This window comes from Protopterus annectens, chromosome 8.part0, assembly GCF_019279795.1.
Source record: "Protopterus annectens isolate FY-2018-M chromosome 8.part0, PAN1.0, whole genome shotgun sequence".
NCBI lineage: Eukaryota > Metazoa > Chordata > Ceratodontiformes > Protopteridae > Protopterus > Protopterus annectens.
The window spans coordinates 1,930,540,224-1,930,563,016 of NC_056741.1; the positions used below are offsets into that span (position 1 = coordinate 1,930,540,224).

The 22,793-nt window shown below is 37.6% G+C and overlaps 1 protein-coding gene across 1 annotated transcript in view; it reads left to right on the plus strand.

The window, feature by feature from the left end:
• The window catches only part of LOC122809731 (exocyst complex component 3-like protein), a 132,513-nt gene that overhangs the window by 45,212 nt on the left and 64,508 nt on the right, over positions 1 to 22,793 (plus strand). The window lies entirely within an intron of this gene.

Here is a 22,793-nt window from a genome sequence, read left to right on the forward strand (position 1 = left end):
TACATCACAAGACAAAAAAGTGACATTAATTACACCCCTACCTACAGGGTCTCACGCAGCAATAAACACTTTAACCCATTACTATTCCAAAATGAACTAAAAGCCTGTAACTGGAATCTTCTAAAAACCCTAACCCTTGAAGATGCTATCAATTACTTCAATACCAAATTCCTATCAATCCTTGACCAACATGCTCCAAAACGATCTGTCAGAGTTAAATCTAAACTTGCCCCCTGGCTGTCCAAAGAGACAAGACATAAAATACTACTTAGGAATAAATCTTTGGCTAAATGGAGAACTACAAAAACTATTTCAGACCATCAAACTTTAGACAGTTAAGAAATAACACAAAAAAGCTGTTTTTACAAATAAAAAGAACTATTACTGTAAACTACATCAAACTCATCATAACAACCCCAAAAGGTTCTGGTCAACCTTAAATTCGCTCCTACACCCAGGCCACTCTAGTACACCTTCCCCCTCAGGGGCCGAAATGAATACCTCATACCAAACTGCCAATGCCTTTAATTCCTTTTTCACAGACACCATTAATTCATTAGCAAGTCAACTTACTATAGACAAATCTTACCCCCCCACCTGTATACCTGCTAATCTCCCCATATTTCAACTACAACCTATCTCTACTTCCTATATCCTAAAACTCATCCAAAAACTCAAACCCTGTACCCCATCTGCAGATCAGTTACCATCTGAATACCTACAAAAAGCAGCAGAAGCAGTAGCTTATCCTATATCTCTCCTTATAAACAGAACCATCAATGAAGGAACCATCCCTGCTATCTGGAAAATTTCCCACATAATCCCATTACATAAAGGAGGCAGCTCAAATGAGTATTCTAACTACAGACCTATAGCACTCCTATCACCCTTAGCAAAAATTATGGAGAAATGTATTCTTCATCAGCTAATGCACCACTTAACTCAATATAACTTACTAGCCAACTGCCAACATGGCTTTAGGCCATTTCATAGCACTACCACAGCTCTTCTATCCTTTACCGAGTGTATCAATAGAAACCGCAATAATAGTATCCTATCATCTGCACTCTTCATAGATCTGTCAAAAGCCTTTGACATGGTAAACCACCATATGCTCTTAAAAACCCTTGAATCTCTCTCTCTAGATACCAAAGCTGTTCAATGGTTTACTTCCTACCTTAGTAACAGGCAACAGGCTGTTCTCTGGGAAAATACACTTTCATCCCTTCTGCCAGTCTCTCTTGGAGTACCACAAGGTTCCATCCTAGGTCCTCTCCTTTTCTCTTTATTCATAAATGACTTACATGTAGCAATACCTCAAGCTACATGTATTCAATATGCAGACGACTCAACACTCATATGCTCTGCAAATACCTCCTCTGACCTACAAACCCTAACACAGAACATATTTAGCACAGTTGAGGCATGGTTCTTGAAAAGCTGCCTACTTTTGAATGCCAATAAAACCAAACTCCTGCTTTTTAGACCTAATAGTAAGTCCCCCCTCTTAGACTTCACTATTACTTCCAATAATGGTACACATATAGTCCCTGACTCTACCACTAAACTGTTAGGTATTATAATTGACAATAACCTCATTTTTGATAACCACATTAATAATACTATTAAAACCGTAAATAGAAAACTTGGCTCCTTTTATAGAATTAAAACCTTTCTAACTCCACAGGCCAAAATTACACTCGCTCACTCTCATCTTAGTTCTACTCTTCTTTATGCCTCACTCATATACACTAACTTAAAGAAAAATAACCTTACTAAACTAGCAAATGCATACAATAGCATTGCTAGATTTGCTACTGGAAACCCATTTAGAACTCACCACTGCCAGAATCTACTACAACTAAACTGGCTAGAACTGAAAAATACACTATTACTCTCCCAACTTACCTTTGTTCACAGGATATTTCACCAACCAAAAAATACCCCTATACTTTCTGACCTTATTTCTCCCTATTCTAATCTAAATTCACTATGCTCCTCTAATAAACTTCTTGTGAAGCTAACTAAGTCCAATAACATTGCAGGTGATTCTCTATTCTCCAACACCATAGGTAAATACTGGAATCTACTACCTACCACTCTAACTATTACATCATCACCCTTCCTCTTTAAACAAAAGCTCAAACAACATCTAAAAACACTCTGGCTATGCCCATGCATCAATCCCGACTAATCTTATACACCCTCTCTTACCTCTGTTTACTCACTCCCTTCAGAAGACTATCTCAAAAACACCTTTGTTAATTAGCCTCTGACACAAATTAATTTAGAAAGTTGTATGGTTGTATGGTTTATAATTGCTTATGCAATTATACTCTTCATTAATGTTTTACTAAAGTATAACTCCCCTATTCTTATACTGTAAATAAAAGTAAATGTCCTTCCTAGTATAAATTTCCTACTAGTATATTTTAGATTGAACCTTATTTCTGTTTGTATTCTTACTAACTACTTGCTTTCTTTATGTAAGGACTTGTTTGTATTAACTTTAATGTAGAGCATTTCTCCCCGGGCCTCTGCTGAAAATGGAAATATATCCAGTTGGACTAGCCCGGTAAACAAATGTAAAATAAATAAATAAAATAAAATAAATAAAGAAGTTTTCATGTTCATGGATATGCACACCTTGTCAGCAGCATAGCTCAACAATCCAGTAGATCCAGTGTGGAGAGAAACAACCTTATCAGCTGCTTTCTGTATAAGCAATACTGGAAGTAAGACTAATATAAATGTGTGTATGAACTGGGGACATGACAGTCTAATACATCAGTATCTTTTAAGACAACATAAAATCAGAATGCCAAGTGCTCACCCAGTCAACCAGCATTGTTCTTGACGTGACTGCCCTTTTTACAAATTGTCTTTGGAAATTCCTCCCTGTCTCATCTCAGCTGATTGTACAAGTGAGCACTAAGACATCAGACTGATGGGTTCTTCCCCTTAGACTGCTAAAACCTGAATAATCCTTATCTTCCTGTCTGCTTAGTGCACAGTGCTCTAACTGAAAGGCTTAGATGTTTCTTCACTGCTTCCCAGAAACTATTACTTATTATATTCACCTTTACCATCTTCCACACTCTTCATTTGATGTCCTTAGACACTCCAAGCCTAAATCTAGTCTTTTCAGCTATTGTGACACCCTAACCAGATCACTTGAACTAAGTTGCTTTTGCAATGAGCCTAGTTTAGTGGTCACTACTTCACATTTCTGTTAATTGTTGCTACACTTTTTACTGACATTTGCACCCTTCATTTATTGACACCAAATATATATGATTGTAACTGTGGTGCTTTGACTCATTGGTTATCCTAGTGTTCTAGTATATAGATCATTCCTACAAACCAACTTCATTAGCACTCATTTGTACCCCCACATTCCACCAAGAACTAAATATCAGAAAGTCAAAGTCCGCCTCACTGTTGTCTGTTGCCAGCCTGATAGCAATAGGGCATTGAGTCAAAAAGTGCCTAATGCTCACTGACAACTGTTTGATTCCTCCTATAGATGATTTCATATTTGAGAGGTGCAAGTATACACTAACCTTTGGAGGCCATCCACTCTTCAAAGAATGTAGATTATACTTAGCATGTTGTCAGTTCTGACATCCACTTCACATAACCATGCCTACCAGGTTATAAACAAATAACTCTTCTTATGTCTTGGGATTTAAAAAGTCCCTGCCTAAACCACAAAGGCTTCCTGATGAAGGTTTGATATACAGGACAGTCAACAACATACACAGGCACTACAGAAAACACAAAAAGGTATCACTAAATTGGAAGGAAGAACCCCATAAGACAGCAAGGCTGAGACATTTCATCTGGCAAGATCTTAGTCATAGGTGTCACCATAGCCAGACACACAGATGCTCATTAATCGGGCTAAAGAAAGGCAGAATGATGGTTATGTGCCTCTTAGGTGCCAGGATCTGCAGTTCACTCTTCATGATAAATTAAACTCTGTACCATATCATATCATAGTCAGCTACTCATACCATACTTTCCTTCATGTCATTTGTAGCCTATGAGGTATATCTAAACAAACTAATATCCCTCCCTATCAAGCCTAACACTGTTCTTTTGGGAACTCAGCCTTTTGGCTAAGATCATGTGTATCCCTCCATTAACTGGGAAACACACACCATCTCAAATAAATATGTAAAAAGATTGAATGCTGACTCCCTATACCAACTGGTTCAAGTCCCAAATAGGTGTTCAAAAATAATGGACTTGGTTCTCACCAATATTCCCAGCCTTTGCACAACATCTATAATTACCACGTCACTGGTCAATTCGGACCACATTTTGGTAACACTCACTAATAAGGGTATAACCTGGCTTACCACAAAACCTTGCTGTCTTTATAGACTACTGTAAGACAAAGCTAATCCAGGTGACCTTATGAAATCTGTACTCTCCTTACCCCAATGACCCCATTCATACTCTGCACATTTGTGGATAATTTATATGCCTTCCTCGAGGAATTTATCAAGGCATCAGTCCCCATATGACATAAACACAATACCAAATACAGGAATAAATTCTCATGATGGAACATTAGTATAAACACACTAAATAATAAGAGAAGGAAACTTTTAGCCCATAAAAGCAAACTTAATACCCCATCATCTAGACCTGAACTCAAAAAAATCAACAAAGAACTTGGAAACAAAATAAAATCCTCTAAAAGAATTAATTGAGAATTGCTACATCTGCTAAGGAGCCCTCAAAGCCTTCTTCAGCTATGTAAGAAGCCTTTGACATAATGTCTAGCAGTGCTCAAAGCTAATAACACTTGTCTCCTGAGGACATAACCAACATTTATTAGGGAAAATTTCAGCTTTAACTTTGCTCCAATACCTGCACCTAACTTTACCCAACTAATTAGCACCCTCTGATCACCTTTAAGCAAGCCCTGAATGCTTTCTCTCCAAGACCAAAAACACTTGCTCTATGGGTCCTGATAAGGTGCGAGGCTGTATCAGATACTGTCTGTTAGACTCATTACTAAGCCTATTTAACCTCAGGCTGTCCTCTGGACTCAAGTCAGAGGAATGGAAAACTGCAATAGTCATCCTGCTCCACAAGGAACCATAGAACTATAAGCCTCACCAGCCTTTTCTGCCATGCAGTGTATACAATTATGGAACTAACTAACAAGGACATAGGAAGCCCTGCAGCCAAGCCAGTTTAAGTTTGTTAAAGGCAGATCATGCATCCTGAATACGATGAACTTTGAACATGTCACTGATGAATTAAACTCAGGTAAATCAGTCCACACAGCCTATCTGGACCTGGCCAAGGCCTTTGATACCTTTCCACATTCTTACATTATCAATAAGTGGAGCTGTGGTACAGCAGTTAGCATTGTCGCCTTACAGCAAGAGGTTCTCCGGTTCGATTCTTCCCTGGAGTGCCTTCTGTGTGGAGTCTGCATGTCCTCCCTGCATTTATGTGGGTTTCCTCTGGGTGCTCTGGTTTCCTCCCACATTCCAAAGACATGTATCTGGAGCATTTCTCCCTGGGCCTCTGCTGAAAATGGGCTCTGTCCCAGTCAGACTTTCCTGGTAAACAAATGTTAAATAAATAAAAGTAAACTTCTGTGTTACCCACTGGATAGCAAACTAGCTAACTGATGCAACTCAATCTATTCATGTGAGAGACACTCTCTTTGAAAAGAGTACTTTTCATGGTATTTACTTCTCTGATGTCAATGCTGACATCAGGGACCTGTGGCTGACCAAGACAAGTTGATAGATGACTGGAAACATAGAGTTGTCATTAGCTCCTCATTTGACTTCCAGATTCTTCAGGAGGGACTAACATGCACCAATAATTGGTGCCTGGATTGTGACCTAAAACTAAATGCCAAAAAATCCAGTATTGTGTATTTTGTCAAAACTGGGAAACCATGCACCTATCCAAAGGTGACACCCCTCTGAAGGTTGACTCATTCATTATGAGACCACGCTACTTGCATTGATAACACACAATCCTTTGATCATTGTTTATCCTCTAATTTTTAGGAAATCATTTTACCTGGTAAAACTAATCACCTGGGGCCCATAATAAAGTATAATGTGGCATTTGGTATGCACTTGTCTAAACATATTATCTAGCCTGAGAGACCACAGTGATTTCTTACTAAGATAATCAAGGACTTGTCTTCCTTCAGCTGCCCAGGCCACCTTAAAAATGCTCCTTCTCTTTCCTGCTTCCTACAGACTCTTGAGAGGTGACTTCTGTCTAGCCTGCAAAGCTACAAAGGACCCAGTCCTCTACAATCTCCTGCAAATTAGCAAAAGTAATAGCACCGTAAACACCTGTTCAAGAGATGCTTACTTCCACAAAAATTTAAGTAGGACCTACTGGCAGTATAGATGTATAGCCCAGACATACCTCTCTACCTCTAAATACAAGAAGTCTGGAAAAAGCCAAAGGCAGTAGGGGACAAAGGCCCAAATGTAAGGATACTTTTTAAATATTGCTCTTATAACCTTAGAAAATTGCAGGTTTTGTATTAGCATGCATTTTCTGAAGAGTATGAAGTCTGAAAATCCAATGTTTGCCATTATTTAAAGACTTCAGTACTCAATAATGTGCCAGAAAACCACACATTTTAGAAGGAACAGTGTGACACCCGTGCCCTGGCCCAGCAATCAAGGAACCTCAATCCTCACCATTAACACCAGAGATGGTGTCTCATATATGAGGAAAGGACAACAAATATACACAGTAAAGTGCAATTTCCCTTAGGAGCACACAGTCAGTCCAGGGCTAGTCGCTCCCTTGCTCCCCAGGTCCCCAATAAGACTCCCCACTTGTACAGCTATAGGGTCCAGATCTCAGCCTAGCTGGGCAAACTAAAATCTCCAGCACCTTCTCTGTCCAACCAGTGCTTCGTGCCCCTACCCAAGTAGCTGACACACACACACACACTTTGAGATAAGAGTTTATACAACCACACAGACACTTCTAGGGAAGGCTGGCACAGGTTCTCCAGCTGTGCCCCTTTTACCCAGACTATACGGTAGTACCCTGCCATCACCCAGATAATAATTATCAGATACTCAAAGGCCCTTAAAAGGGTGTCCAATTATTACTACACAATATTATTATCCAATTGGTAGATGTGACTAAACAGTCAAGGCTTATTAGAGTGACTTGGTACAGGATCCTTATATACATGCAAAGTACTCTAGAGTATTCTTACTGGGTCCTTCCCAAGCTGCCCACAGGTCCTGCAGTACCCTGTTACATCTCTGGAAATTCCAGGCCAATAGAAGTTCTGCATAATACACCACTTTGTATGTTTTATGCTCATATGACCTGCAAAGGGAATATCATGGGCTATGGCTAGAAGCGCCAGATGGTAGGCTCTATTCTTACCACTTCAAAGGGTCCTTCCCAAGCTGTCCACAGCTTATTGTATCTGGCAGGAATGAGCACCATAGCCTGCTGTCTCACAGCATACTCTTTGGCTCGAGCATTCCTGTCATACCAGACTTTTTATGCTGTTGGGCTCCTGCCAGATGCTCCTGGCCAAGCCCTTGAGATCCCTAAACCTTGTCCTGAGGTTTAGGGCATATGCCACAACAGACTCCTTGTGAGATTCATACCCACCCTCCCACTCATCATGAATCAAATCCAAGGGACCCCTTACCATATGCCCATACAGCAACTCAAAGGGTGAAAATCTGTGGATTCCTTGGGCACTTCTGTATGCAAACAGCAGATGCGGTAAATATTTGTCCCACTCTCTCTTAAACTTCTCTGTAAATGCCCTTAGCATGGCCTTCAGTGTAGAGTTTAACCTCTCCACAACACCATTAATCTTGGGGTGGTAGGGGGTACTCTTTAGGTGCTTTACCCTACAGTGCTCCCACAGGCAAGCAAGTGGGGGTCTGACATGAAATTGGAACCTCTGTCAGTCAGTATTTCTCTGAGGAAACATACCTTGCTGAAAATATCTAACAAAGCATTTGCCACCTTCTCTGCCTCAATAGAGGACAGCTCCACTGTCTCAGGGTAACTAGTATGATAATCTACTAACACTAGGATATATTTCTTCCCTGTGGAACTTGGGGTAGTCAGAGGCCCCACAATATCCATAGCTACCCTCCTCAATCATAGGCAAAGGCATCAAATCAGCTTTGAACTCCTGCCTTTCCTACTTTTTTACACTGATCACAGGTTTTGCAGTACCCTGTTGCATCCCTTGCAATCCAAGGCCAATAAAAGTTCTGCATAATACATCTCTTGATACACTTTATGCCAGTATGACCTGCAAAAGGAATGCCATGGGCTAGTGCTAGAAATGCCACATGTTAGGCTCTGGGCACTACCAAATGCTGTATTACTTCACCCTCTAGCCTGCCCTCATGGGTCCACTCTCTATATGGTAACCCTTTGTTCCAGTATGCAGACTCCCCTTTTCCTTGAGACTCAGGTGTCTCCTTAGCTACCTCCCTCAAATTTCGTAATGTAGGGTCTGAGATCTGAGCCTGTCTCAACTCCAGCTTTGCGGACCTTTCCCAGCTCCCCCTCCACAGGAAGTCTGGTATCTTCTGACAGTGGTACCTTACTGTCAGCCTGGGTACTACAACTTACCTCTGCCCTTGCAGTCATTCTCTACAAGGGAACATCAGTACCTATCAACAGCTGTGGCTCAACTTCAGGCTCACCGCTACAAGGTAGCACACCCCCCCCAAAATAGCCACATCACCAGCCTCGGCTTTATGTGTGGGGTCTGTTTGGGTCTCCGCCAGGCTACCAGACCCACATGCCTGTCTCCAAGTCTGATTGTGTGTAACTGCATGCACACAAGGTACTGCATTATCAAAATCATTGCCTATCAAGACATCTGCAGGGATATCCTCAAACACACCTACTTGCTTGCTTCCTTTTCCACCCCCCCCAGTCAAGGTGAACCCTGGCCAAAGGTATTTGGAATGGGGTCCCTTTTAAAACTAGAGTGGACTGCCCAAGCCGGTATTGCTCCTGTTTAACCACTATAGGCTTCACTATGGTCAGAGCCTGTGTCTCTTAGCAGTGGCCTGTTTTCCATCCACTAAGATAGGATACACACTTCAGTGATAGTTTGGTACCCCTGTTGTCTCCAGACCACTTACCACTGGCATACTGTTATTTTCACTTGCTGGCTCCCTCACCTTTTGTTCCTTACCTTGCTTCAGTAGACATTTGAATGCTGCTGGTTACATTTAAAACATATAAATATTGATTCTGGCTCTGTATCTGAACTGCAGGCTTCTCCTGTTACTGGTGGACTCTGTTGGGGTGGTTTAGGCTGCAAACCATGGGTTCCCTTATATCGATGTACAGCACTGGGTATCCTCTTTTTGTGCAGTGGTGCCCTGCTTGCTAAGTAGAGATCCCCTTTTCTCCCTATCTCATCTGCAGAGTTACACTCCTGCTCTGCCAATCCGTTTCTTATGTCCTCAGGGCAAGGTGCTAAGGGCTTGTTCCTTCACCAGAAGGTCTGCCAGCCTTTCAAAAATGGTGACCTGACACCCACTCACCAACCTATGAAAATAAGTCCTTAGCTCAGCAATATAGTCACATACACATTCATCTGCCTTACATCTATGCTCATGAAACTTTTTTCTGTAATCTTCAGGTGTTAACTTATAACATTCCATTAAACATTATTTAACCTTATCAGAATTCAAACAATCAGTATCAGACAATTTATAAACAGCAGTTACAGCTTTACCATGGAGTAAGGGGGTCAGGAACCATACCCAGCACCCTTGGTCAACATTATACTGTTTGCATATTCTTTAAAATACATGCATAAAACTATCAAAAGTATCACCTTATAGTACAGAAGAAATCTACTGATTTGTTGCTTCTGGGGTTCGGTTATTCCTTTCCCCATTACCTCCATGTTCCCATTGACGAGTCAGCATGTCCCTCTCATGATGATGCTGCTTCTCATTTTCTTCAGCCTCAAAACACCACCATTTCTCATTTTATTCGGCCTCCAAATGCCGCAGTCTCTCTTCTGGTTTTAATTTCATGCATTTTGCCTCCAATTCAAGTCTCTTTAACTCCAGATGGGTTTTTAAATCCTCTGAGGAAAAAGTGAACTGTCCTGTTTCTGAGAGCTGCACATGCCCTATCACCAGACTTGTTATCTTTCTGGTTGCTGGTCTGTGCTGCAGCTGTGACTAAGGCTAAAATCATTTCCTCTTTAGTCCGGTTTGCATGCATCAGCCCTTTGGATTTGCACACATTAACCAACATGTTCACTGTCAGTTTACCATAATCTTCTGCTGACATCTTTGCCTGCTTTCCATGACTAAACTAAACTAATAGAAATAAACAAAACTGTTGTGAAAAATGAAACTCTGTAAGTTTACCTTGTAGCTGCTGAGAGTAAGCACACCTTTACTGACAACTGCTTCCAGGCTACAGAAGTTCAATTAATATTCACATCACTGCTCACTAATATGTGACATCCCTCCTCTGGGCCAGTGATCAAGAAGCCTCAATCCCACCACTGACAATGGTGGGAACATCCACTAAGAAAAAAAATAAACACACACAGTATTTTCAGATGCAGCTCTCAGCACCAAGTACAATTTCCCTTAAGAGCACACAGGGAATACATACTCCAATCCTAGGGCTGGGCTTTCTCTCCAGGCCCCAAACAAGACTCCCCACTGGCACAGGTATAGAGTTAAGTCCTTAGCTGGGTGTTCTAAGCCAAGTCCTCCACCATCCTCTCTGTGAAATTAGTGCTTTCAGTATGTCTGCTCAAAGTAGCTAACATGTACACAACAGTCTTTGATATTTGATTTTCACACACACACACGCACACACACACACACGCACACACACACACACGCACACACATGCACACACACACACACACACGCACACACACGCACACACACACACACACACACACACACACACACACACACACACACACACACACACACACACACACACACACACACACACACAGGCTGGCACAGCTTACCTGGTCTGCCACCTCCACCCAGACTAAAAGATAGATCCACCGCAATCCACCGCCACCAGAACACCCAAAGCCAGCTACTCTCATGCTCTTACCAGGGTACCCAATTACTCTTAGTAAATTAATACTTATACAAATGGTAAAGTTCAGTCAAGCAGCAAGACTTTCAGGAGCATGAAGTCACAGTGCCACCAAATAAATGCAATTATTCTCAAAGGTTAATATATTTTCTAAGAGACCAGCCATAATGAAATGTATAAGGATATTTTAATAATAAATAATAAAACAGAAAACATGAAAATACTGAATATCTATTTACAATAAACACCAGAGTTTCCATTCACAGGAAATATAAAAAACAACACAGATTGAAAGTCTGAGCCAAAGAAAAACAACTTTCAGCTACTCTCACTATATTTTCCTGACTGATGAATTCCTGTTCCCCTAGTTACTTACCAAAGCAAGGCAAGATGAAGGTGAATGGGTGTCTTGTTAGATTGCCAAAACCAGAGTGCTGAGTGCTGCTGACACATGTCTCACTAGTATCTAAATACAATTTCAGGGCTGGCTACAGAATGACATCACATCGGGTTACCTGATGCTGTGATTCCCACTCTACCCTCTCACTAGCAACTGAACCAGGATTTGGCACAGATGTGTCACAATACACACATAGAACTTTGCTAAGGCTTAACATAGCATCTGGAAGCTATAAAACAATTCCAACATCTCTACCCTTCATGCAGAAAGGCGTTTTATAGACATTGCATCTCTGGTTGCATTCAGACCTATAAGATAGAATCTTCATGGCCTAAACCAAGTCATTTAATTTCAGGCTATTTTCTTAAGGTAAGCTGGCTGAACTTAACCCCTTCCCATCCAGTATCATCTGGTAAAATATATACATTTCAGCAGTTACAACAATACATCCTGACATACATGTATATTTCTTTTCTGTCCAGCAGGACCCATTGTTGATACATTTTTAACACAAACAGCTTCACAAATACATTTTTAACACAAACATGTTTACAAATCAGTTTGATATTCAAATGACATATAATTCTTTACAAAACTCCAGCTAGCTATGCCGGCATACGTTATACATGCACTGCCCTACTTCCGCTGGCAGAGCTGGCACTACTTCACATCATAACCCATTTCAATACTTTTGATACTGTTTAGCAAATAGTAGGATTTTATTAAATGCCTCAAAAATTAAACAATGCGACTCATAATACCTAATTGACTTTAGCTACATCTTCTTTTATAGTAAATGATCTTTGGGAAAATAGTTTCTCTCCAGCTGTCTGCTCTGAATGCCTTGGTGTTTTAATAAACCCTACACTGTCATTACAGAGGCTCCCTGTTGTAATTCTGAGACTCAAAGAAGTGCAAACTCCGGAATTACAGAAAAGAAAAAGTTCAAAAATGCAGTAGAACACAGAATGGTAAATATCACTGTTCTCCTTTAAAGCTATTTTTAGCAGGGAACAAGCTCCACTGCACTCCTCACTTTGTGGGGGGACAAACCCCTCCAAATTAATATATTTTGTCTTCAAGATCACCATAGCTCACAGCAAAGGAAATATTCTGTGAAACAGCGATCTAGGAAATAGTATATCTAAGTCTGTGTTTTCTGTCATTCAGTCTCACCTTTCCAAGACTTAGACTAACAAGTCTTAGAATATCAAACAGCTACCTATTCTAAAATGTACTGAGACTACTATTAGTAAAGTTATCAGTCAACTTGGACTTTATGAGTTAGTGAGATTTCTCTCTTCTTAAACACAGTGTCTGTAACTGAAAATATACGAATGTACAAGCTAGAATATGCTCCTTCTAGTACTGTATTTTGTAACATTCAGAATATTATAAAATCTCTCTCAGATAACGGAGTGCATCGCTGTCTAATGAATCTGCAATAGAACTTTTTCTACAGTGACCATACCATAGGCAAACAACCTTTCTCCTTGCAATCACAGTTTATTGGTAATTTCACATGGAGTTTTGATGTTTAGCCACCAAACTATTATCTTCATGTAGTCCACATTCCCTTAGATTTCAATTTTATGCTTTAGGAATCATCACATTATGTAGCTCTCTATTTGTTCATGCCACCTCTGAAATAACCTTTTCCAAACTTATCCCAGCTGTCTAGAATTATTTTCCTTCAGAGTTCATAAAACATCCCATTATATAATCCTACAGGCTAGCTCTCCAGAATTATCTTACCGAATCAACTCAGTGTAGCAGTTTGAGGATAATTGCTAATACTTTATTTAACATACTTATTTACTCATTCTCTTTACCTTTTCTTTTCAAATTCTATTACCTTTTGCTCAGTTTCAAAACCAAGAAGTAGTCTGTTAAGTACAAAGCTTAATGGGTTAAGGGCAAGATAAAAGTAAAGAGCTTAATGGGTTAAGGGCAAGACAATACAGCAATGGTGACAATAAATCACCCTGGAATATTTCCCTTTGAATTTTTATCCCTGGGATAACAATTTGCCCTTTGTCATGGCTTAACTCCAAAATGGTTTGCCACTTTTCATGGTCACTGTATTGCAGCTGATCAGTGAAGGATGCATCTTATGCATCTGTAAGTACTCCTTTATCCATGAATGTGGGATACTGTCAAATGCTTTTTTTGTAATGTATCCATACCATACTTAGATTCTTCACCTTTTTACAATTCTCTATTATGACTTTATTTAGCAACATATGACTTTCCTTTATTACCCTTTGTTCTATTGCCATGATAGTGTAGTCTTCTAATTGACTATAAACTCTGTCAGCATCAATTCCAGTAAATAGTTTGTACATCGTAAGAAGACAAGTTATTGGTTTAAGGTTTTTAGGATGGCTTGTAGGTTCACACTTAAGTAGAACTATTGTTTTTCCTGTCATTAACTCAGCTGGTGTCTGTTTGGGATGTGCATATAAGTAGTTATTACTCAAGGCTAAATCATCATGTAAAGATTTTAATACTTTTAGCGAGAAGTTAGGTACTGCATCTGGGCCTGGGGTTTTCCAATTAAGAGCTTTTTCTTAATTTTGTTTCAATTTTTTGGCCATTACTTCATCCCATTTCATATCCTGTACATTTGAACTTCTTACTGTTTCGTTTACTTCTTCTGTCCATTCAGCATCTTTACGTTCCCAGTGTCTTCATAAATATTTTTCCAAAATGTGTCTAGTTCTTCTTTTATTTTTTTGGTGGGGTTTCTATTCTTTTTGCTTTGTTTCCCAATTCTCTATAAAACTTTTTGGTTTATTAATGAATTATTTATTTTGTACTTTTCCTTTACCTGTATATCTTGTAAGTTTTTCTGCCTGTGCTGATATCTTTAATTTATTATTTGTGATAGTGTATGATATATTCTTGTCTGTTTTGATACAATGAATTGCTTTTATCATATCTAACTTTCTAAGTATTTTTATTGATCTGCTCCCAATTTTATACTATTCTAACATTAACACTACTTGTCTTAATTGTTTTATAGTTTTCTGTATTCAGTACATCCATGATAGCATTTTATTTCTTCCCTTCTTTTCTCTTATTGCCATGCATTTTTCTGGTAAGTCTTTATCTGTTATTAATTTAACTGCACAGTAATGTATCCAATTTACTTCTGTTATATCACATGAATTTCTGTTAATGGTCTTTATTACTGTGTTCATATGTTTTTATCAGACTTCTAACATTTTGGCTATTATTTACTTTCTGTAATCAGTGTCTGTCATTGATCTTAATATGTCTATCCATCTCTATTAAATCAAGCAACTCTACCCTTAGATCAGTTTAGAAGAAACACATTGATTGTGTCAGAGTTGCCACTGTTTCCTGAATCTTCCCTTGCTGAATAACTCCAAATGATCTTTTATAGTGGTTTCCTTCTGAAGGGTACAGAGTGTCTTCATGTGATAAGTGATCATATGCTTCATCTTCCGCCTGTTTCTCCCTAATCTGGGGACTCATTGTTCTATCATGCTGTGTCATAAACTTTGTTAGACTTCCTACTCTAAATCCTTCAGTTCCCAGAAATTCCATAACATCAGGTTCTATTTGTTCAAATTCCACTTTACTAATCGTCTGTTCTGTGTTTCCCCTTTGTGATCTTATTTTTTAGATTGTGAAAATTTCCATATCTGGATGTCTTTGCCTATATTTCTCTTCAAATATCTTTGAACCTGCTTTTTCACTATTGATTAATCCAGCTTTCTCCTTCGTGTAAATATTGTACCATAACAGATAGCCTTTTCTTTCCCATGTCCATATTTCTTTTTGATACCTTTCAAAATCTATTAGTTATGTTCTTTATATTTTAGCACTTCCTGTGTCACTTCTGTTTCCAAGTGGCTCAAAGTATTTGTCTATGTAGTGCTTTTCATGTATCTGTTGTATTAATTAACACAAATTTGCATATGAAGCTTTTGACAGTTTTCTGAATGTATTCTATCTGGAAATTCTAGGCTTCTTGAATAACAGTAACAATAAATAATTTCTTCCTTATCCACAATAGTTCACTATCATGTTTATGGCTTTTTGGCCTGTCAGTTTTTGTGTTTTTTTTTTTTTTTTTGTAGAATACTATTTCCTTCTACAACAGGAGGCCATCCTCCCCCTGAACCTGACCTAAGTTCATTGTAGGAATGTTCCTGTGTCTAGAAGACTTTACACTGTCATTTGTCTAGTCCTGGCACCAGTTTGCCTACCAGGATTGGACACTTTTCTATCCTAGCATTTATGCCCCCAGCTGTCTTTTTTATTTTTTAACATACCTCTCTCCCGCATATATGCTGCATAAAATATTCTATATATCAGTGTCATCTTGGTGCAATTTTTATGAAAACAGGATCAACCATGTAAAGGCTTGAGAATGAATTCAAGTTTCAGCAATACTACTCTTCTTTTTTCCCAGTATAAAAGGCTTGGTGTTCTCATTCCATAGCCGATGTTGCAGCATATTATTTTACTGGCAATGTCACCTGTACTTTGCGAAACCAGATATATAAAAATGGTCTTTCTTCAGGCCCATTTATTTGTTTAATTTTAGTTTATTCTGTTCTATTAATGTACTCATTCAGTCATTCTGTTTAAGTTAAATAGATATTCTGACTGTGTTTGTCACATTTTTAACGATAACCTAGCATGGAAAAAGCCTCAATATTGTTAACAAATCACATAATAAAATCAGTATAGGCAAATATGAATTTCAGCAATGTTGTCCTGGCCCATAATTTAGTAAAACACTAATGAAATGGTAAGAATATTACTGCATTAGTTTAATTATAAATTTAATTACAAAATTAGTAAATCACTTTCTCAAGACAGTAGTAATGAGTAGAATCAGTATGTACATAGTGAATGCACTGCAGAAAATGTATTTAATTGTTTTGTTTGGTTGATTGTTAGTTTATTTTTGATGAGTAGGATTGTCAGACTGGTTAAGAAAGGTGCTCTTGAATGGGGGCTCAGGGAGAAAACAATGAGAATGATAATACACATGGTAAACCCTTCCAAAAATGGCTGAACACTAGTAAAAAACTTAATTTCAGCTCTAGATTAAATGATAGCATTTTTCATATGTATGTTTATGCATTTATAAATCATTGTAATACAACTGTTTGATTACTTACATGTTTGACTATCTGGGAGGAAGTGATGTTGATTTTAGTAGCAAGCTGATTGGATAGACATAGTATTTTAAACTTGGGAAGCCAGGAATCAACAGTTCTGAAGAAGTCGAACATTTGACGAAAGCGCTTAACTCCTTGGTTTTATGTTTCACTTGGTTGTATTTCTTTGTTTATTTGTATCCTGTACTTATTTTATGTATATTAGCCTTACTTTGTGGCTACAACGTTTGCTGTGATTCATATAAAGCTTTTTTTACATAAACCAAGGCTCTGTCTTGTTGGTAAAGCTACCCTGCATCTGCATTTGTTAATTTCAGCTCTCCAAGTTTGAAAAGAGAAACTGAGAGATAAGGGTTAGTAACTCTGACAGTTTTAGTAAATTTAGTTACTGTCTATAAAGTAGACTGCCTGGATGCCAACAAAGAAGAAACTAAGAGAGCCTAAAAGAAAATCAACTAGAAAAGTTAAAGAGAAAACACTGACTGGGAAGAATACTGCAGGTGTTCCTCAAAAAAGCAGTTCAACCTCCAGCTTTGGTGAAAGACATGGCTTCCAATAATCTAGAGAAAAATAAATCAAATATGATCAGAACTTATTACAGTAAATGAAATGTTGAGGGAATATAAAAACTCAATTAACAAAGGCTAAAAAAATGGAAGCATCTTTAAATAGCTATTCAAATGAACATAAAACTGAAAAGAATCAGACATCAAAATTAAGGAAACATTTGGCTGAGTATAAGACTGTTTAAGAAGAGACGTTTCAAAAAATGGTACAGTTAGAGAACAGAGCACATGGAAAAAACCTGAAATTTTCTGCTGTGCCAGACAAATTTATTAATTTTACATTTGTTAGCTGGGATAGTCCGACTGGATATATGTACATTTTCAGTGAAGGCCTGGGGAAAAAGGTCTAAATGAGAAGGAACAGAGTGTATTAACTGCATAAAAACATTAATAAGCAACTGGACTTGTATTCCACAGCAGGATTTGTTAATTGAAAGGACATATCATGGGTATGCTCCAAACCTGAGCATGAGAAAGCAGCCACGAGCTGTATTAGTAATATACAGTCATACCATCAGAAAGAGTTGAATCTGATAAAATTGTGGCAGAAGGACAAAGTATTAAAATTGGTGACAGTTGAGTGTTTGTGAAAAAAAATATATCTCACTGTACAACAGGCAGAAAATAAAGAAATGCATCCCTGTAATGAGGGAATGTTGAGAGGCAGGTGTGAGATTCAAGCCATTGTGTCCAGCTATCTTCAGAATATTTTTCCTGAAGGATGAAAGTAATTTTTCGATACAGAACAGGCTAAGGAGGAAATACAAAAGTCTGTCCAAAAAAAGTGGGCCATCACACAGAAGGGGGGCTCTGATTCTCATTCTTCTAATAATAAAACTCACAGAGAGACTTTGCCATTGAAATCATTTTCCAATATTCCAAAGGAAAATGTTTGAAAGACAGAAAAAAAAAAAAAAACATGAGTTGACAAGAAGAAGAAGAATCAGGAGTACCTTGGACTTAAACCAGAGTCTGGTTGGGAGAAAAAAGAAGAACAGCAACACTGAAATTAGCGAATAAATGTGAGATTATAAAACATCAATCACATTTTTAAAATATAGCTTCACAAGAAAAGATGGAAAGATTGGACTTTTGCTGACTTTGTTAAACTTGTGGGGGACTGAAAAGCGTATACCCCACTTCATGTCATTAGTGTTTGGAAGGACACTAAAAGGAAAGTAAAAGGAAACATGTAACTCTGATGAAACCATTTTTTATTCTTAATAGTAGTTATATAAAAGATTTCATGATATACATTACATGTTATATAGCAAAGCATTTTTTCAGTTATTGCTGAATGTGATAAAGATGATAAAGTAAACCACCACCTTGTCTTCTTTTTGAATTTTAAGAAATGTAGGCATTACAATATAAGAAGAGAAGGAAGGCTAGACAAAAGCATGTTTAAATTAATATGTTGCAATCTTGGATTGTTGAGGTGGGGGATGGGGTATAAAAATGCACATATTAGAATAATAGGGTCTACATTATATCACTGAATGCTTAGGTAAGCAAACGGTGATTACTCAACCCCATGTAAGTGAAAGCTTACAAAACCAAACTGTCAGAACAGTGTTTTTTTTCCAAGGGAAAAAAATCGTTGTCCAACAAAAAAAAAAAAAAAAAGAAAAAGCACTTTAAAATATGACATTAAGTGGGAGGCTATGCCCCCCACACCCCCTACTTAAATATACCAACTCAGAGACTGCACTACAGTGCCAAAAATGGCAACTACCAAAGCAGCCAAGTGAATTCTTTCCCAGGGAAAGAATTTACTTACATACCACTTCAATATTTTGCCATTTTGGTGTTTTCAGTACGACCAAGATGCATTCGGAAATGTGCGTCTTTGGTCTGCTGATAGGAACTCTAATAATATACAGAGGTGATATGCATTCTCTTACTTTTGCATATGTGAATGCCTGGGTTGGTTTTAAGGCCCTTGGCTTAATCTAATAACACATTTTTGTGTAAATAATAGAACACTGAATGTAATTAAAAGTTTCCTTTAGCAAATAAATGCTCAGTGTGAGTTAAAAAGTCTGTAGCTGAGGTCAGCTAAACATTTCATTTGTATATTTCCATGGAAACAAGCTGAGAAAAGGGGCAGACAATAAAAGCCAGGACACTTTTCTAAGGCTAAAAGCTAATGCTTTCTGAAGGCATACAAGCTGCTTTTCATATATGGGATGGGAATAAACATAAGGCATGACCATACAGCAATTAATGTAAGCATAAGCACAGGCTGTAAGATGCATCTTAGCATGAATAACCTTCACTTTAGGTTAGGTAAATCCTAAGGGGACAACTGTTGATTTGGGACAATTGTTCCTATCAGGAAAATTAAATTTCATTATTAGACAATGTACATAATTCTGTGTGTTTGTTTTAAGTTAGTAGGTTATGGGGGTGTTCTGGTGTGTGGCTATTGTTTGTTTTGCTTGTCTGAGGGTGTTCATTAAAAATAAACGTCTTGTAAAATGTGGCATGGGATCAAAAGGAGATGTCAAGAAACAACTGTATAAAAGTTCAACCTGCCAAACATTAGTGGATTTATGCAACACAAAAGCTGGAAATAGACAATTTAAAAAAAAGTCATATATAATAGGTGGGAATAGCTTTGTATCAGAATGGCTACACTATAGATATTATTTTAAAATGTGAATGACCTCAAAGGTACAGACAAAAAGGAAAGAATATTGAATTATATTAAGAAATGCAGAGTGCAAATAGCAGTGTTACAGGATATACATTTCGAAAGAAGTGAGCACGTAAATTTGATAAAGAAAACATTTCAGGATGATTATTCCGCAGAAGATCTGGGGCAAAGGAAAGGGAGTAGTTGTATTAATTGCTACAGGAACTCCAGTAGTGATAGAAGAGGGGAAAAAAGATAATAGTCGATTTGTGGTGGTAAGAGGCTGCTGGCAAGGGAGGAGGATTATGCTGTCATGAATTTATATTCCACCTAAAACTGCTATTATGGAACTTAAGAAAAAATTGGGAGAAATGACTGGCTTTCAGCAGGGAATATTACTTATAGGCAGGGGCTGGAATTTAATTTGCAATAGTGAGGATGTATCTAGGGGACCTAAAAGAGAAAAATATAACAAAAGAGGGTAGATTTCTTAAGAAATTTATAAAAATATTTAGTATGGAAGGCATAAATTCAGTAGTAGTAACTCTGAAATAATTTACATAGTATTCCCAATTGTACAATGACCAGTCTAGACTATATGGAAATTATATTTAACAGGAATGTGTGCATTTAATTGAAAGCTATGACACACATTCAATGACTGTTTCAGATCATGCACCAACAACAGCTAAGATGAAAATACAGCATAATGAAGTAAAAATGGGACAATGGTGCTTCCCCACCTACCTGTTAAAAAAGAGAGGAATTTAAAGGATGGGTAGTGGAAATTATTCAAGCATTATTAGATAAAGCCAGACATTTCTTAAGAAGTTCTAGCTAGCGAGTGGAATAAAATGGAAGTGGAGTTTAATTTTTGTCATCTCTTAACCATATTTCTCTTTCTTTTATTTCTACCCTAGTTTAACCAAGAAAAATCTAAAGAAGGTTAACGGTTTAACAGAAAGAAAACAGAAATCCAAAGAATAAAAATGATGTATCCTCACCAAAGAATTTACTTCACTAAAGCTTTGTTTGAGCTCTTTCATCTTAAAAACCAAGACTTCTTCAGAAAATAAGAGACACATCTTTGCATATTTAAAACAAAAGTGATGGGTAAAAAAATCATGTGCTAAAAACGTAATCTGATAAAATCATCATATGATAAAAAGCCATATGATAACTATAAACACAAAGTTATTAAAATGATTACGTTTTTTTTATTAAACAGAAATAAATATTGCAAAATCAAAATAATCATTTATATTCTTATCGCCTTAATTTTAAAAATGCTAGCAATATTGATAGATTTATTTAAACCTAGGGGATGGTTGGCCTTAAGTCTGAGCTGTCATTTCTTCTCACAGTATTCCAGAAGTGTTTCCCAACTTCCCCTGCCCAAACCCATGTTAATTTTTTCCAGCACTATGAAAGTAAACTTGGAAAACACATACACACACACACACACACACACACACACACACACACACACACACACACACACACACACACACACACACACACACACACACACACACACGCACAAGCACACATATGCCCATACATACACATAGACTACATATACATTACCTGTGAATGGTGGATGCTTCCAATCTACAAGCTGAAGACTCTTTCTGAAACACCTGGCATTTCACTAATGCAGATTCAAATTTAACTTTATGTGCAGGTGTTTCTGCCTTTTGCATAGCACCATATAAGTAAACATGCACTTGAAGATCTATGAAAGGAAATGTAAGTATTCTTTTATAAACGTAATTATGACCTACCCTGGTTAACTTGTTACTACTTTGACCCTTAGTAGAAAAAGAGTTTGAGAAAAATGATGCGATCCTATCTCTGTCCCCTGTGGATACTAATGTATTAACATAGTAGTTTTGATTCTAGTTACAATATCTTGAAAACATATATTTTTTTAAAATGATATGCTTTGTAAATAATGTTTGTTGACCGTCTGCTTTTAAATTCTTTGTAAATAATGTTTGTTGTCTGTTTTTTTTTTTGTTAATTTTCCAAAATTATACTTCTAACCTTGTTTTGGAGCTTTTCTCAGCAGGCCTTCACTGAAAATAGGCATTATAGTTCCCAGACAGACCTTCTTGGGAAATAAAAGTAAATAAATAAATAAAAATGATGTTGATGGTGACAAAGAATCTTTTCAATAGGCAAGTAAGTCTTCAAAATCCTGTTATTTATTTTCTTGCTCTATATTTCAAAGGGTGTGTATTGTTTAGAATACAAATAAGCTCACACACATGCCAACAGTTCATACACTGCCAGCCATGCATATGTGCAAGCACACTCGCATATACATACAAAAGTCTATAAAGCATTACATCAGGAGTATGACCATTTGCCTTTCTGAAACAGTTGTCGGCTTTATGTGTAGGTGTTGCTGGATTATGCATTACTGCACAACTTTGCACAATATTGTTATATATTTCATTTTGCAAGTTTTTTCCTGTTATATCTGGGATGTCATGTGTCTGTTTAAGTTATTTCCTGTTACATCTGTCAGTGCTCTAATGAACCCAGAACCAAGGTCAGGTAAGAAAATTGTAATCTGTGACTATTACCATCTGCTAAATTTAGGGGTAAAGGAATGGATTCATGGGAAACAATGTCCTTCAACTACCTAAATATAAACATATGTAAGAAAACTACCCACATATACAAAAAAAGTTGTCTACAGATATGTAGAGATACATGTGGGCATGTAAAAAGCGTAGAGCTCTGCTTACACTGTATAATATATGACTATCGTATTATTGTGGGCATGAAAAAGCGTAGAGCTCTGCTAACACTGTATAATATCATATTATGTTATATAGTCACACTGAGGATGGTGCAGAATGACATGCAATGTATAAGCAAAAATACAACCAAATATATATATATATATATAT